Genomic DNA, 16,691 nt, shown 5'->3' on the forward strand with positions numbered 1-16,691 from the left:
AGGTATAATAATTAAATATAATTAATGTAGATCTATTTTGATTTCCTATCTATTGTCCATTTAGAGTGATCAAATCTTTTAAAATAAAAAAAAAAATTGAGTATAAAATTAGAGAAAAAATTGGCATTTATGACCATTTCCATGAGAAGTAGTTGTAACTGACTAATTTCTCATGATTTTTGAATAGTCCACTTAGCACTCATTGCATCTCAATCTATGACCATTTCCATGAGAAGTAGTTCTAACTCACTAATTTCTCATGATTTTTGAATAGTCCACTTAGCACTCATTGCATCTCAATCATCACTTCCGGGGCTTGCACCTGGTAACAAGGACTTCCCAGGAGGTCACCCATCCTAGATCGCCTCTGGCTCAAGCGTGCATAACTGTGGAGTTTTCCCCACAATCAAACCCACTTAGCTTGATACCCCATTTGCAAAACCTTAGCAAGTATTGTGCCTCATGAAGCGTTCAAGTAGAGTTCCCTTCACTCTTTTGAATTAAGTATTGGGGGTTTCCGCAATGCATTATATTAGATATCATTTTTTGGGATTCAACTGCATTAAGTAAGTGATTCATCTATGACCATTTCCATGAGAGGTAGTCGTAACTCACTAATTTCTCATGATTTTTGAATAGTCCACTTAGCACTCATTGCATCAGGTGATGCTCACAGGGGTGAAGAAGTGAGATTCAAACTAGTGAAATAAATCACATAGTTTCAATCCCACTTCTTCACCCTAGTGAGGATCACCCGATGTAATGATTGTTAAGTGGACTATTCAAAAATCATGAGAAATTAGTGAGTTACGACTACCTCTCATGGAAGTGGTCATAGATGACTGACTTAGTTAATGCAGTTGAATCCCAAAAAATGATATCTAATATAATGCACTGCGGAAACCCCCAATACTTAATCATGTTGATTATATAAATTTCACATCTGTTTATATAAAAATATATATATATTTAATTTTATTAAAGCCATTATATATATATATCTATATATATATATATATATATATATATATATATATATATATATATATATATATATATATATATAAAACTGTGGAGTTTTCCCCACAATCAAACCCACTTAGTTTGATACCCCATTTGCAAAACCTTAGCAAGTATTGTGCCTCATGAAGCATTCAAGTAGAGTTCGCTTCACTCTTTTGAATTAAGTATTGGGGTTTTCCGCAGTGCATTATATTAGATATCATTTTTCGGGATTCAACTGCGTAAGTAAGTCATTCATCTATGATCATTTCCATGAGAGGTAGTCGTAACTCACTAATTTCTCATGATTTTTGAATAGTCCACTTAGCACTCATTGCATCAAGTGATGCTCACAAGGGTGAAGAAGTGGGATTCAAACTAGTGAAATAAATCACATAGTTTCAATCCCACTTCTTCACCCTTGTGAGGATCACCCGATGCAATGATTGTTAAGTGGACTATTAAAAAATCATGAGAAATTAGTGAGTTACGACTACCTCTCATGAAAGTGGTCTTAGATGAATGACTTAGTTAACGCAGTTGAATCCCAAAAAATGATATCTAATATAATGCACTGCAGAAACCCACAATACTTAATTATGTTGATTATATAAATTTCACATCTACTTATATAAAAATATATATTTTTAATTTTATTAAAGCCATATATATATATATATATATATATATATATATAATCACGGCTTTGATAAAATTAAAGATAATGGTTTTATATATATATTGATTAAATTTAAATATGAAGTTCTAAAATATAATAGTTACTAATCTTATTATATAATTAATAAATATAAAATTTTAAAACATAATGGTTACTAATATGAATTATTACCCATATTTATTATATTTCTATATTTAAAAATATTTCTATTTTTATAATAATTAGACAAACTCTATATTTTATGGTTAATAGTGAAGGTAAGTACAAATATTTATTAATCAGTTTCCAAATTTTTTTATGGCCTAGTCTAACTTATATATGAAATAGACATTTTCTCCAAATCACGCAAATAAATTTCAACAAATAATGTGATCTTTTGTTGTTTAAAATGCATTTTCTAATGCATAGATGGATTTGGCACCCTCAAAACCTGCGGTTCACTCGAATTCTATATATTAAACAACATAAAATGAAGTTTTTAAAAATATATAAATATCTATTGGATTTTTGTTAAAATAATGAGAAAAATATATTGAATTTTTTTTTTCTCTATAAGTTAGACTACACCTTTTTTTATTATTAATGAGTGATAATTTTATGGATGAACTCGTTAAATACAACTTTAACTCCTTATAAAAAAATTATACACATACAAAAGAATTTATGTATTTACTAATTTATTGACAAAATAAAGTCAAACTACATATGCATGGTTCTAAAATATCTTTGTTATATAATCTAAATTTAATTTTTTACTTATAAAAATTAAATATAATTAGTGTAGATCTATTTTGATTTCCAATCTACTAAGTATTTAGAGTGGTTAAATTTTTCAAAATATAAATGGGAAAAAAGTTTGCAATATATTCATAATATAGGTTTGATATATATTTATATAAAAATATTCTTAACTTTATATATATATATATATATATATATATATATATATATATATATATATAATTTTAATTTTAATAAAATTAAAGAAAATGGCTTTATATCTGTATTAATTAAATTTGAATATGAAGTTTTAAAATATAATGGTTACTAATCTTATTATATAATTAATAAATATAAAATTTTAAAATATAACAGTTACTAGAATGAATCATTACACATATATATTATATTTCTATATTTAGAAATATTTCTCTTTTCATAATAATTAGAAAAAGTCTATATTTTATAGTTAATCTTATAGTACAAATATTTATTAATCTTTTCCCAAAAAAATTGTAGTCTAATTTATAGACAAAATAGACATTTGATGAAATAAACTTTTTGCGTGAATTGCACAAATCAATTTCAACAAATAATGAGATTATTTGTTGTTTAAAATGCATTTTCTAATGGATAAATGGATTTGGCACCCTGAAAACCTGTGGGGCACTCGAATTCTATAGATTAAAAAATTTAAAGTCAAGTTTTGAAAAATATCTATTGGATTTTGGTTAAAATTAATGAGAAAAATGTCATGAAAAAAACCATTTTGTCTATAAAATAGAATACACCTTTTTTTTATTAATGAGTGATAATGTTATGTATCTTTTCGATAAATAAAACTATAACTGTAACATTACCCAGTAACCTCGTTTACACAATTTACCCACATGTACATCTCCAAATTACTATTCCAGATTCCTCATTAACCATTAGATAAAATCTTCATCATTACAAAGAGTAACTTTAGTAAGCGAATAGTAAATTACACAACCATTAACAACCAATGTTGTAGCATATTAACATAAACTTTCTAATGTAACATTGCCTTAATTCCATGATTATTTTAACTCTGTTAGTTAATTATATTCTTGACAATATAAAAGTCACATCATGCAAGAAATCAATGTCATAAAAATGGGACAACATGCAACCACATTCTTAGACAATGAAATACCCTAGAAACCCCATAGGGTGAAAATGAGCAAGCATTTAATTTTATTATTAAACACTCATGAGGGTGTTCACCCCTCACTCAATGGTTATAAGGGAGTCCATCTCTTGACCATTGTTATAAAATATTACAAATAATATCATCTAAAAAACAACATAACTTGTTATAAGCTATTACAATCATCATGACATCATTTACCCACAAACCCTTGAGCATTGTGTTTTTAGGGTCTAGTTCTTGCCATCAGTGGATTATCCTATAGCTAGCATTCCTTCAATCTAAATAGACCACTAACTTATTTCCCACCATAATGGTAACTTAATCCATATTTATATGTCACAACCTTTTCCTACAACTGTTATTGCCAACAACCTTTGATATCATGATTAAATCAATTATTAATCAAACAAATTCATAAATATATACTAGGTGCTTCACTATATCTTCATGTACATTCATGAAATGAAAACAAAATATCGCGATATGCTTCCTTTAACACTGCATATGAATTATTTATAAGCATATAACTATCAATGGATTTCTATAAACAAACACAACATTAACTAATATTCTCCTCACATAAGCCCACATTCTTGCAAGAAAAATCATTCCAACTTTCCAGTCATTTCTTTAAAAGAAACTAAAACATTAGTTATGATCTTCGTGCATGAGAATTACATAAACTTTATCAAAAGAAATATCCCTACAACTATTACTTTTGGTGCATGCAAATATGTAAAGAAAGCTAACAGAACAAATGTTGTTTCTATGCATGCAAATGCATATACTTTCTAAAAGAATGCTTAACACAATAGAGCATGCAACACATGTTTCCTTTTCGAGGAGATCTAGTATAATAGGGCATGCAAAAGCACATTTTCTTTTCCTTAAAACTAATGCAATAAAGCATACAATTATATGTCTTCTTTTCCAATGATTTTACTAGCATTACCCACACACACACACACACATATATATATATATATATATATATATATATATATATATATATCTATATATATATATATATATATGTGTGTATATGTATATGTATATGTATATGTATATATATATATATATATATATATATATATATATATATATATATATATATATATATATATATATATATATTCCAAGGAAACTAACAAAATACTATGGGTTTTGTGCATGTAATTCATCCTCTTTCTCAAAGAATCTTTTCCAACGTAGGCTAACACAACATTCTATCTTTTCCCACATACAAATGTATATTCTTTCCAAACGAATGCTAATACAAATATTGCATGCATATGCATGATATTGTTCCAAAAGAAATTAACATAATAGTTATGATAGCATAAAAGTAATCACATATAGTTTTTCTAAAGAAATATAACTCAATAGTTCTTCTATACATGTAAAGAAAATATCTCTATAATACAATAAGTAATTTTTTTGTGTATGAAAGAGCTTATCACAATAACCCTTTTATAATGTATGCAACACATATTCCTCCTCTAGAATTCTACCATGATGAACTGTTATTTTCAAGTAAAGAAATACATACTTTTTTTTCAAAAATAATTTAATATAACGCCATTTCTCTATCTTTATACATGCAAGTTTCTCATGCTCTCCTTTCAATAAATTACCATAGCTAACCATATTTTATGCATAAAGCCCAAGAAACAATAACAAGGTTAACTTTTTATGCACCTAAATCAAGAAATTAAAACAATTCTTCTAGTGAGGTAATATTTTCAAGAGATTATTATTTTCAAGAATATTTACATAATAACTTTCTACATCTACATGCAAAAAACATATTTTCTATATCACAATGACTACCCTTTTGTAAATGCAACATGTGTTTTTCTAACATAATGACCCTTACTTCAATGCACATAATATTTTCAAGAAACAAACATGCATTCTTGTTCATGTATGAATGAGATTCATATGCATGTTTTAAGAAAAAATATTTATTTTTCATCAATTCATTCTCAAAACTCCTATTCATGTCATTCTACACTAAAATCCTTGTAATCTTCAAATAGAGAACATATGTAATATATGATAAACCATTCCATGAAAATTAATTTTATTAACTATTCTTAGGTCCCTATATTAATAGTGTAGCCCCTTATTATTATTACTGCAACCCTTTTATTGTATTGTTGTGCCCATGTAGTCCCCATATTATCATTATTGTACCCCATAGAAGCCCACTATTGTTATTTTTGTGCCATTATAATATTCTTGTTATGTAGATTCTCATTATATTTTGACCCCTTAGACTCCTATATATAGAAAGAAGGTATTTTCAATTGCATCATCCAAGAATTGTTCATTTGTGTAATGTAAAGTAGGTTTCCCCCTCGAAGACTCTTATTTTGAAGTTGTTGATCTATCTCTTGTTCTATTTTGTGAGCTGGTTTCATAACATTTGCTATTAGAGCTTATGATTTGAGGGTTTCACTGCATCAAACAGGGCATCATGGAATTTTCACTATAACATTTTTCTATGAAGCTTCAAAAGCTAAAATTAAAACCCATTTGAGATGAAATCTTGGGGAACCCCATGTATGAATTTCATATCTTTTATCACTATATTTTTAGAGATATGATCCAAGGAAGTTAGGGTTTTTTTCAGGCTGCACAATTCGATCTCAAATAGGTGACCTTGGAAAATTCATCATGACTTTCACTCTGAACATCATATTTAAATTTATTAAAAAGTAACCAAATGAGAAGAATACAATCTATAATCAAGCCATTGTGGGAGATTAGGCATAATTATTCCTTGGAGAATACAATATCAATCAGACTTGTGGGGTTGGAAAGAGGACTCAGAGGGCTACCACAAGATGAAATTTTAAAACCCTGAGATCCGAAATTACAGAGTTACAGCCGTTTCAAGATCAAGCTCGTAAAAGTAACAAAAACAATGAATCAAATCAAGAAAATAGCCACACCTAGCAAGAAAAATTGGATGGATGATTTGAAGAATGCGATAGAAGATAAGATAAATGGATTTATCTATGGATGGAAGCTAATATTTATAGTATAAAAGGAAAATTGAAAGGCAACATGGAGGATTTGAAGAAGGGAAGGGAAGGTTTGTAGGAAGATTGGACAAAGTTGCTACAAGAAATGCTTCCTAATGACCAAAAGGTAGTAGGGGAAACTCATGATGAGAGAAGAACAAATTTTAATCATGATTCCATAGAATCTAAGGTTGGATTGAAGACCCACCATATTCCAAATATTGAAACGAGGAAGTTTCATGGCAAGGATCTCGTAACATGGATGCTATAGATGGAGAAATATTTTGATATCAATAATGTGTAAAACGCACACAACGTACATATTCCATCTTTATATTTAGAACTGAATCATTTTGTATGGTACAAAAGGCTTTGTTCTTGTAACGCACTTGTCACCTGCTCAATTTTTATGTAGTAAATAATAGCAAATTACGAAGATATAGGGAGCAACAACTTCTTTAGCCAATTGATAAATATCAAGCAAAAGGGTTCAATCGCGGAGCACATTGATGATTTCCAAAAATTGAACATAAGGGTAAATGATATTCTAGAGGAGCATAGGATTGATTTATTCATAGGGACTTTAAAGGATAACATCCAACATGAGGTTTGTCTTTGGGAACTTGATTCATTAGAGAAGGCATTCAAGTTGGAAATAAATGTGGAAAGAAAAATTATGGCAACAAGGAAGTCTACCACCCACAACTATAAAGATGAAACTGTTGCTACTTCTAGCCTTCCACAACATACAAGGTTGACACCACAATAGTTGGAGGAAAAAAGAGCAAAATTACTTTGTTACAGTTGTTATAGAAAATACACTATAGGTCATAAGTGTGACGAGAAGAAATTATTTGACATAGATTGTGAAGAGGAGGAAGAAAAGGATCAAGAAACATTAAATGAAGAGGATATGCACCAGGAACCAACCCTGGAGAAAGAGGAAATGAATCTGACCATATCTTGTAATGCATTGGCATGAATTACCAATCCTCAAGCTCTCAAGGTAGATGGATAAATGAAGACAATGAACAAATGTTTGGAAGGATATATTCCTTGCTTTGTATCTGATAAATAAACACAATTGGTCAAGTGGTTACCTCTGACTAAATGGTGGTATAACACTTCCTTCCATACCACAACAAATATGACCCCATTTATGGCACTCTATGGGTATCATCCACCATCCATCACATCATCTTTAAGAGAAAATTCTAAGGTTCAAGTAGTGGAAGATCACATCAAGCATCAAAAACAAGTTCTCCAACTCTTAACGGATAACCTCACTTTGATGCATAATTGAATGAATCAACAAGTATATCAACATTGCAACGAAAGATGTTTTCATGTAGGTGACTTGGTATTTTTAGAACTACATCCATACAAACAAATGTCCCTCAAGCAAGCTAAGAAGCATAATAAATTATCACCAAAGCACTATGGTCCTTACAAGGTGTTGCAAAAGATTGGTACTATGCCATACAAGTTGGAGGTTCCTGCATCTTCCAGAGTGCGCCCAGTTTTCCATGTTTCATGGTTAAAGAAGGTTATACGTGACAAGATCCCAGTTAAAACAATATTGCCGAAACTTTATGATAAAGGAAACATCATAATGAAACCTAAAGTAGTCACAGAATCAAGAATCTAATAGCTACGAAATCAATCAATTTTAGAGTATCTCATCAAGTGGAAAAACTTATCCACTGAGGATTCCACATGGGAGGATTATGATTTTATAGAGAAGAATCTAGCACTACTCAAGCATTGAGGACAACACCTTTTTGGAGGAGAGGGGCATGTTAGGTCCATATACTACTAGTGTATCCCCTTACTGTTATTAGTGCAACCCCTTTATTGTATTTTTGTGCCCATGCAATCCCCATATTATTATTATTGTGCCCCATAGAAGCCCACTATTGTTATTTTTTTTCCCTTACAATATTATTGTTATGTAGGCTTTGATTATACCGTGAGCCCTTAGACTCCTATATATAGAAAGGAGGTCTTGTAATTTGTATCATCCAAAAATTGTTCATTTGTGTAATGTAAAGGATATTTCCCCCTCGAAGAGGCTTATTTTGAAGTCGTTGATCTATCCCTTCTTCTATTTTGTGAGTTGGTGGCATAACAACTCTTATCTTTTCCAAGAATTTGATAATGTATGTCAAGACATTTCACTTCGAAATCTAATACAATGATGCATGAAGTTCATATATTCATTTCAAGAATTAAAATAGAAATTTATTTCAAGAATTATAATGTAATGGATATTATTATTGTGAACATATTCATTTTGAGAGTCCATAGGAATCATGCTAACAACTCCAAGGAAAATACTAATCTAGTATTAATAATCTAATTTTCTCTCATATTTCATGGAAATATTTTCTTTAATGCAATAACTTATTTTCTTTCTCTTTTCATAAAAAAACTTTACATACATATCTTTCATGACAAATATCATGATTTATTTAATCGTTTTCTGTGCAGGTTTCATGTGTGTTTTCTTTCTAAGAAAACAATATCCCCAATTTATCTTTTACAATGCAATTTTCTTTCACTCAAGTAATATGATTTCTTTATTTTTTACCATGCAATTTTCTTTCAAGAAAGTAATATAGTTTATTTATATTTAACCATGGAATGTTCACATGCATTCGTTATGAAAAGTAGTATGACTTCTTAAATATTTTTGTTTGCAAGATTCACATGCATTCTCTTTTCAAGAGTAACAACATCTGTGCGATATATATATATATTTTAGAACAACATGATTATTTTGTTTTTAATATGTATAACTCTCATGCATATTTTTAGAAAATTATTGCATAGAAACCATGCAGAACTTTCCAATCAAATAATTAATTCCTTTACAGAAAAATCCCTGCAACTTTCAAGAGTCTAGAGCAATATTTCCAATTGATAAAATAAACTATCATTAATTTGCATGAAACACATGCAATTTATTTCCAAAGAAGTCAAGGTTACTTATCTTTTATGTGCAATAACCATGAAGTCCCATGTGCATACCTCATGTTCAGGAATACCTTTCGTTGGAGCCACAACATTCCTCACCAAAGTTGTGATGATCAATTCCTTGAGACTTCACATGATGAAAAATCCAGTTGATGAAGACGAAAGTCGTTGTTCTAGTTTACGAATGAATTTAAAGAACCTGTAAAACTTTCTTTTTTGCAATGGGTTATCATTCTCTTTATTTGATTCAAATTAGTTTCCAACTAAATCATAACAGTTCTTGTTTTCAACCATTTTGTTAAACACGGTAAAATTAATATTTTCTATTGTGAATGTCAACATAAATTCAATTTATATGGATATCACATACTCCCCCCATTTAAGTAAACACCATCCTTAGTGTTTTTCATTAACTTTTACTCATGATATAATGATATAAACGAAGAAAAAAGAAACCTTTCGCTTTAAAATGAATGATTTTATTTCTAGGCAATATCAATAAGCCAATAAAAACCAATACTATTCATCAATAGTCATAAGGATTTACAACTGCAAAAATATGCAAGTTCTACTTTCCATCACATATCCATTATTCAAATTCATAAAATGAAAAAAAAATCTCTATATGAACTTACCATTACTAATTAGTCTTGGAAGTCATGGTCAATTTTATCAAAGTTTTCTAAGAATGTTTTGAGAACCCATCCACACTCCATGGAAAGCACCCTGTAATATATGAATAACAAATCCAATGTAGTCATATTAGTCAAAAGATTTTCAATAAAGTGAAATAATTTTAACTACCAATCAATTATGTAATGTCAAGTGATATTTCCATCACAGTGCTTCTACAAGTAGTTAGAGAGCACCAACACTCTAACCATCAAAATGATAAATCACTGCAACACGTGCACATTGTCTTAGCTCTCACTAAAGACATCCACAAAATACTTCTAAAAGTACTCAGGTAACACCTAGAGCAATAAATATACCAAGTGCATATTGTCCTAGCCCCGTTAAGACATTTAAAAGATTAGTAATACAAAAGGAACTCCACTACCAACAATTGCTTACCGAGCACTAGGCTCCTTTCCTGTCAAGATGTACACAACATGTTTATACAATTATGTATAAAAATATTTTTTAACACAACAAATAAACGATTAGTGAATTTGTTTTTCTCCTCCCAACCCATGGGAACTAGTTTCCACAACCATACTGAGTGGTTTTCACATCTAGACAGTTCTCTAACAGAGACCATACTAGGTCCATTCTAGAATTCCACTGGCCAACCAGCTCAAGAATTCCAATAACCACAAAGTGTCCAATACAAGATTCCTCTCAGAAACATCCCGCCTATTCCTCTTATGACATCCCATCTACGAGGAATTTTGGGCATCCTCTAATAGAATCCAAATCAACATAGTTACCTCAGTTTTTTTCTCCTCTTCACCATCTTGACCAACTCTTTTCCCTTATTGAGATCATTTACCTCTAGGGAGAGGAAATCCAGGCAAGAAAGTGCCATCAACCCCTCCTTGCAGGCAACTGCCACTAACCCAAGGCCTCTTGGAATTTCACAACTGTCTACAACTATCTGGCATGTAAAATTCTCTTTTAGCATTCTTTGCCACAATGGTTTACATAACGAACCATATGCACATTATCATTAACAAAAGAAACATTTATGTACACCATGAATCTATAGTTAACCATCAGCATGGAAGACTACGTACAACACCGTGGAAGAGTTGTGTAGATGCTACGTGAAAAGAGAAAATAAGTGTGATTTTGTGTGGATCATTAACCAATTGACTATGAATTTTTCCAGCCATGGAAGCATAGTATAGCACAAATAATTTTGTTTCAATATTGGAAGGAGATTGGAAGTCAAGCAAGATCAGAATACAGAGTCGAATGAACCACGTGCACATATTGGTCACTTCACATTTCGAGAATTGAACAACTGCATCAAGATTTTGCTGGAGCTCATAGTCACAGAATGCTTGAAATATTAGCATTGTTTTCAAAGTTTGCATCATTAGCTGATTGATCTGGGGTAGCCCCATATGTTCCTGTAGTAAGAACTTAATTCCTTTCATTAGTATTACCTTTTTAGGTTCTTGTGTTTCATCATCTTACATTATCTAGTTATTAAAACATATATAGATTCTGCTGAGAGAGAATTTAAAGCGAAAATGACCTACATCTAGTTGAAGAGTTGATATAGACATGAATTGATATCGATTGGGATCACTCAACGTATCGACCTTGAATGAGAATGATGGAAGTATTTTCGATCTAGAAAAATATCTCCCTGTCATGTAATCAGGTTCTCTTCAAGTTTCCATTTTATTGGGTTATATTTCTTTATATGTATATGGTTTCATCGATTACGCTGCGAGTCTAGAAAAATTTGTTAAAATCTGAAAAGGTCTTAATAGAGCATAGGGGAAGTTGTGTGTTGGATTGGTAGGAACCTAGATTGAGAATGTGATAGAACTATTCATTGGGTGAGCTTTGTTGAAGCACTCCATTTCATTTTTTTGGGCAAATCAATTCTATTGTGGGTGGCTTGTTTTAGAATTGATATATTGGTTCCCAGATAAAAATTCTTTGGTAGGTGAAATATCTGACTTGGTTTTTGAATCCTAGTTATGAAGGGTTAAAGAGTTGTCTTAGCTCAGCTAGTAGAACAACGTGACCATTTTTAGGCAGTTTTTCTTTTCAAATGCACAAGCAATTGTGTGAAATTTGCTAAGAGAAAATCTTGGACAACATTTACATCTAATATCCATACATTGGATCAATACATTGCATAATTCGATTATTGCCTATCTTATTCAAATCAGGATTTCCGTCCGAAATCAAATATGCAAATTCAATATTACTTTATGTTTCTAGTTTCAATTTGTGATCAGTTGTTAGTTTGTAGAAGTGTTTGCAGAATCATTGAGAGAAGAAGATGTTGCACAATTGAATTGGATTGAATCTAAATCAAATGCGATAGTTGCACGTTGATATGAATTACTTTTTATAGACTCTACCTTCATTTCATGATCCAATCATTGAATTATCTTCTCATGGGGTTCGTGTGTTGCTTTCGACGCTGTTTTCAGTCAAAGGAAACTTTAGATTTACAACCTGACTTGGAATGACACAAATGCATCCACTTGGGAGGATCTGCTATTGCATGTAGCTAGTCAAATAGATTCTTGTTGCAAACTAGTGTTGGAAGCTATAGGTTGACGGCATGAGCATTAGTGCCCCATTTTAGAGCAAGTGGAAGTGTCTGTGATCCTAAGTTCAATTTGAAGTCGTGAGATTATCACTATTGTCTCCTTGTTTATTTTTTATGGGAATTGATAAATGTGAAGAATGGTTGCAGAAGTTAATGTGGAGACTAGAAATTTGCATAAGAATTAAAACGCGTGTCTAAGTCCAACCTTTGTGTGTTGCATATTACATTTGGGAAGTACTACAAACCAATTTATATTTTGTTCTAGTGATTGTGTCCAAGGAGCAACATGGATATTGATAGTCTAAATTGCCATCATTTACCATAATCTCATATAAAGAAGTGTGGAGTTTCATAGAGTTGAGGACCACCAACATGCCTCAGTAAAGAAAGGAGACGAAACAAGTATGCAACATGTGTGTGTTGAATCCTTTGTATTAGAGGCACAAAGTCATGAGTGGTTAATATTAGCATGGGGTCGCGTGACTACATTTGAGTTTTTTGGTTTTAATTTGAAAGATCAGAATATGTTTGAAAATTGCATTGCATTATACAAAGTGTGGAGTAATATTTTTTGTAGTGCAGAATAAGTCTTTTGCAAACCATTGTTTAGATTGAAAACTCTTTCAGAAACCCTTCAGCGTTGAACAAGTTGAAGGAAAAAGTGTTATGCTTTAATGTGGTGCTCAACAAAGCGAATATGAATTTTTGTAAAGACATTTGAAAATGGGGTGTGTAAGTCTAGGGGGTGAGTTTATGGTGTTAAGATCAAAAGTGCATGTTATGTAGAGAATGTGTTAAGCATGGATGTCAAAGGTCAATGAAGAAAATTGTAATTAAGAATTAAATGTATAAGTTGTATAGCTTGAGTCAAGTCAAGATAGAATCAAAGTTCAAGTCAAAGTACACCATTAATCATTGTAATTATTAAGCCCTGAAGTCAAATAAAAGCTTATAGTCATGTATTGATATGTAAAGGGGTGCATTTTTGGTTGTACATGACACCCAAGGTCCATTAAAGATTTGATGTCAAATAAGAAGTTTGGAGTTAAAGAGTCATAAGTCAAGTAAAAAGTGAATCTAAGTTTCAGTTGGTGATTGTAATTGGGTGCATGACCATTGAGCCCAACACCCAAAGTCTGGTCAATTTAAGGTGATGTTGCAATGAAAAGTAAGATGAAGACGACTATGGAGAGTCATTTGCAAAATTCATAGAAAATCCACAACAATGGCATAGCAATTGGCATACATGATGAAGAGTTCGATAAATAGATATTTGAGTTGAAGGCATGACTTCATTCGTTGATGGAGCCACTACAAAGTCAGAAACATGGATAGGTAATGAAGAAGATGGTTAGATGGCCAATCAATGAGATGATTACAAGGAGACAAAAGTGCAAGTTGAATGTTTTCTTAAGGGAAGTGGAAAAACTCTATATAATCGAGATGAATGTATCCATTTGTCAACCAGAACAAGGACTGATGGTTGGTGAGGATGATGATGATGCTGAAATGAAGTTTGTCGATGTGAACATGGGTTTGATTTCAACAAATGGAGCCACAAACTATTTAGAAGATCAACATAAAGACTTGAGGATAGAATCATCAATCGAGACTATAAAACCTTATGTTTTTAGATCTGACAATTGATGTAATAGCATTGGTGAAAATTCCATGTAAAAAAGTAAAAAACAATAACCAAAGTTAATGGGACACTTATTCCAAGCTGAATGTTGGGCAAGACATCCTAGGGGGTGTTCATTTGGTTGTGTATGGCTAAGGAAATTGGCAAAGGCAATGGCTAAGGATTTGGAAAGGAAAAATGACATTTTTGGCACATTTATTTTTGAAAATAATGGAAATTAGGAGAAAAGGAACGTGAAAGGTCACAAGTTTCATGTGAGGAGGAAAATTAAGGTAAATAATGGAAAATGAATAAAATAGAGGCCTCATTAATAAAGTGGGTTCTGAAGATCAGTTGGTAACATTTTTGTGAGTTTCGTTTTGGTGCTCTCTCATTATTCTCTCTCTCTCTCTCACTCTTGGACACTTGTAGTTTCTTGGAGCACTTTTACATTGGAGCACGAAAGGAAAAGAAGGCCAGAGGAAGAAAATATCAACGAGGGAAAGGTAGGATCAAGCAATTACAATAGGCTTCATTGTAGGTATGAAATTGCATTTGTATTTTCCTTGCTATACTTGGAATGCATGGGATTGCATGTGTTTCTTTTATAGCATGGCATTGGTTTTCCCATGTGTGACAGTATTTTCATCCTAGCCTTGCCATTTGCTGATAGTTATGATGAGATGGGTTCTCTCATTTGCTTTATGTGGGATGGCGGGATTCGATTCAAAGCTTTGTGCGGTGGATCTTTGAATTGACAAAAAAATGGTCTAGATGTCCTTGAACCAGACTAAGGATCACAAAGCCACTAGCTTGGTAACCCCTAAACCAGATAATGGGTTGTGACAAATTGATATTTTGTGTTTAGGAATCTTTATTTTTAAATGGAGGGATATATACTAAAGCTAAGAGCTGGATTTTCTCTCCATTGGGACTAGTTATCACCAGATGGTATGCATGGTAAAGATTGGAGAATATGTCTTGGTGTACAGCCCAGTGATCCCTCGATCAGACGGGGATGCATAGTAAAGCCTAAGAGACGAGGAGGCACTCAAATTACTCACGATGTAGGTGGAGAACTCCGGTGGAATCCATGTTTATTGGTATTTTTGATGTGTTTTATGAGGTCCACATTAATGCTTGGAATATTGCACGGGGGTGATTGGTGGAAGAGAGACTTGGCTCAGCTAATCTATGGTCGGGAGGAACTTAGTAGTGACATATCAAGTTGGCTCATTGCATTAATTAATGTGAAATTAATTCCCTTGATTTTGATGTGTAAATGTATTGATGTATATGTGGATTTTGATGGTTGATATATTTATGGTATTTTTGTTCCTATTATGTTGGTTATATGTATATTTTATGACAAAAACTATGTATGGATCTCAACATGTTTTTACTTGTACATGAATAGATAATGTATCTATGACCTAATAGATGATAGTGCAACAATTGAGATGAGGGAACAATGGTTCATAGATATTCTCAGATAAGTATGATATCCCTACACCTAATTCTATTGTTTACACCTCTAGGTTACATGTGGATGATATATTTGACAAAATTACTGTCATGGCTAGTAGGGGCCTGGTTGTGGTAATATTTAATTTATTGTTTTTGCATCATTGTTTCCCTATATTTTTACTAATTTTAAGATATCACTCTGTTCTGTGCAGTGGCCTCGGCTCTGCGCATGAAAAGGTGTTTGAAATCCTAGAGTCGCTGGCACAAAATGGGAAATGTTTCTCTCTGATTGCTGGTAGGAAAGCTTGTGTGAGTGATTATAGGTTGCTAGTCGCTACTTTTCCCATAGCATGAGAGCGGCTATGGCCTAAGAGATCCAGAATAGTAGTGGGACTCAAGGAAAAGATGTATGAGTGGATAACTTGTCTCTTGAGGGTTTTGTTAATGATGTTGGATGACTGTGTGTGATGTTCCATCAATTCCACTTCCTTAAGGTCACATATGAGGTAAAATATGATCATAGATCCCTCGCATCTCATGTTTACCCTAGTTGGCATGGTTACTTGGGTGGATATGGGAGGAGGGTGTTATAGAGAGTTATCAGAGAATGGTTCAACTCTCATACTGGATGGGCAGTGTGCGTTGGTCATGCTTGCATTGGAGTTGAATGTGTACCTTTTACACTTGCATTTCATGTGCTTGTTGCATTAGCTTGATGATTGATTATGGTTGTAGTATGTTGTTATGGATAATTTGATATTGATTTCATGAAATTTATCTGT

Source organism: Pinus tabuliformis, chromosome 6 (genome assembly GCF_031772625.1).
Source record: "Pinus tabuliformis cultivar Carrire ecotype Pingquan chromosome 6, CPIR1, whole genome shotgun sequence".
Classification (NCBI taxonomy): Eukaryota; Viridiplantae; Streptophyta; class Pinopsida; order Pinales; family Pinaceae; genus Pinus; species Pinus tabuliformis.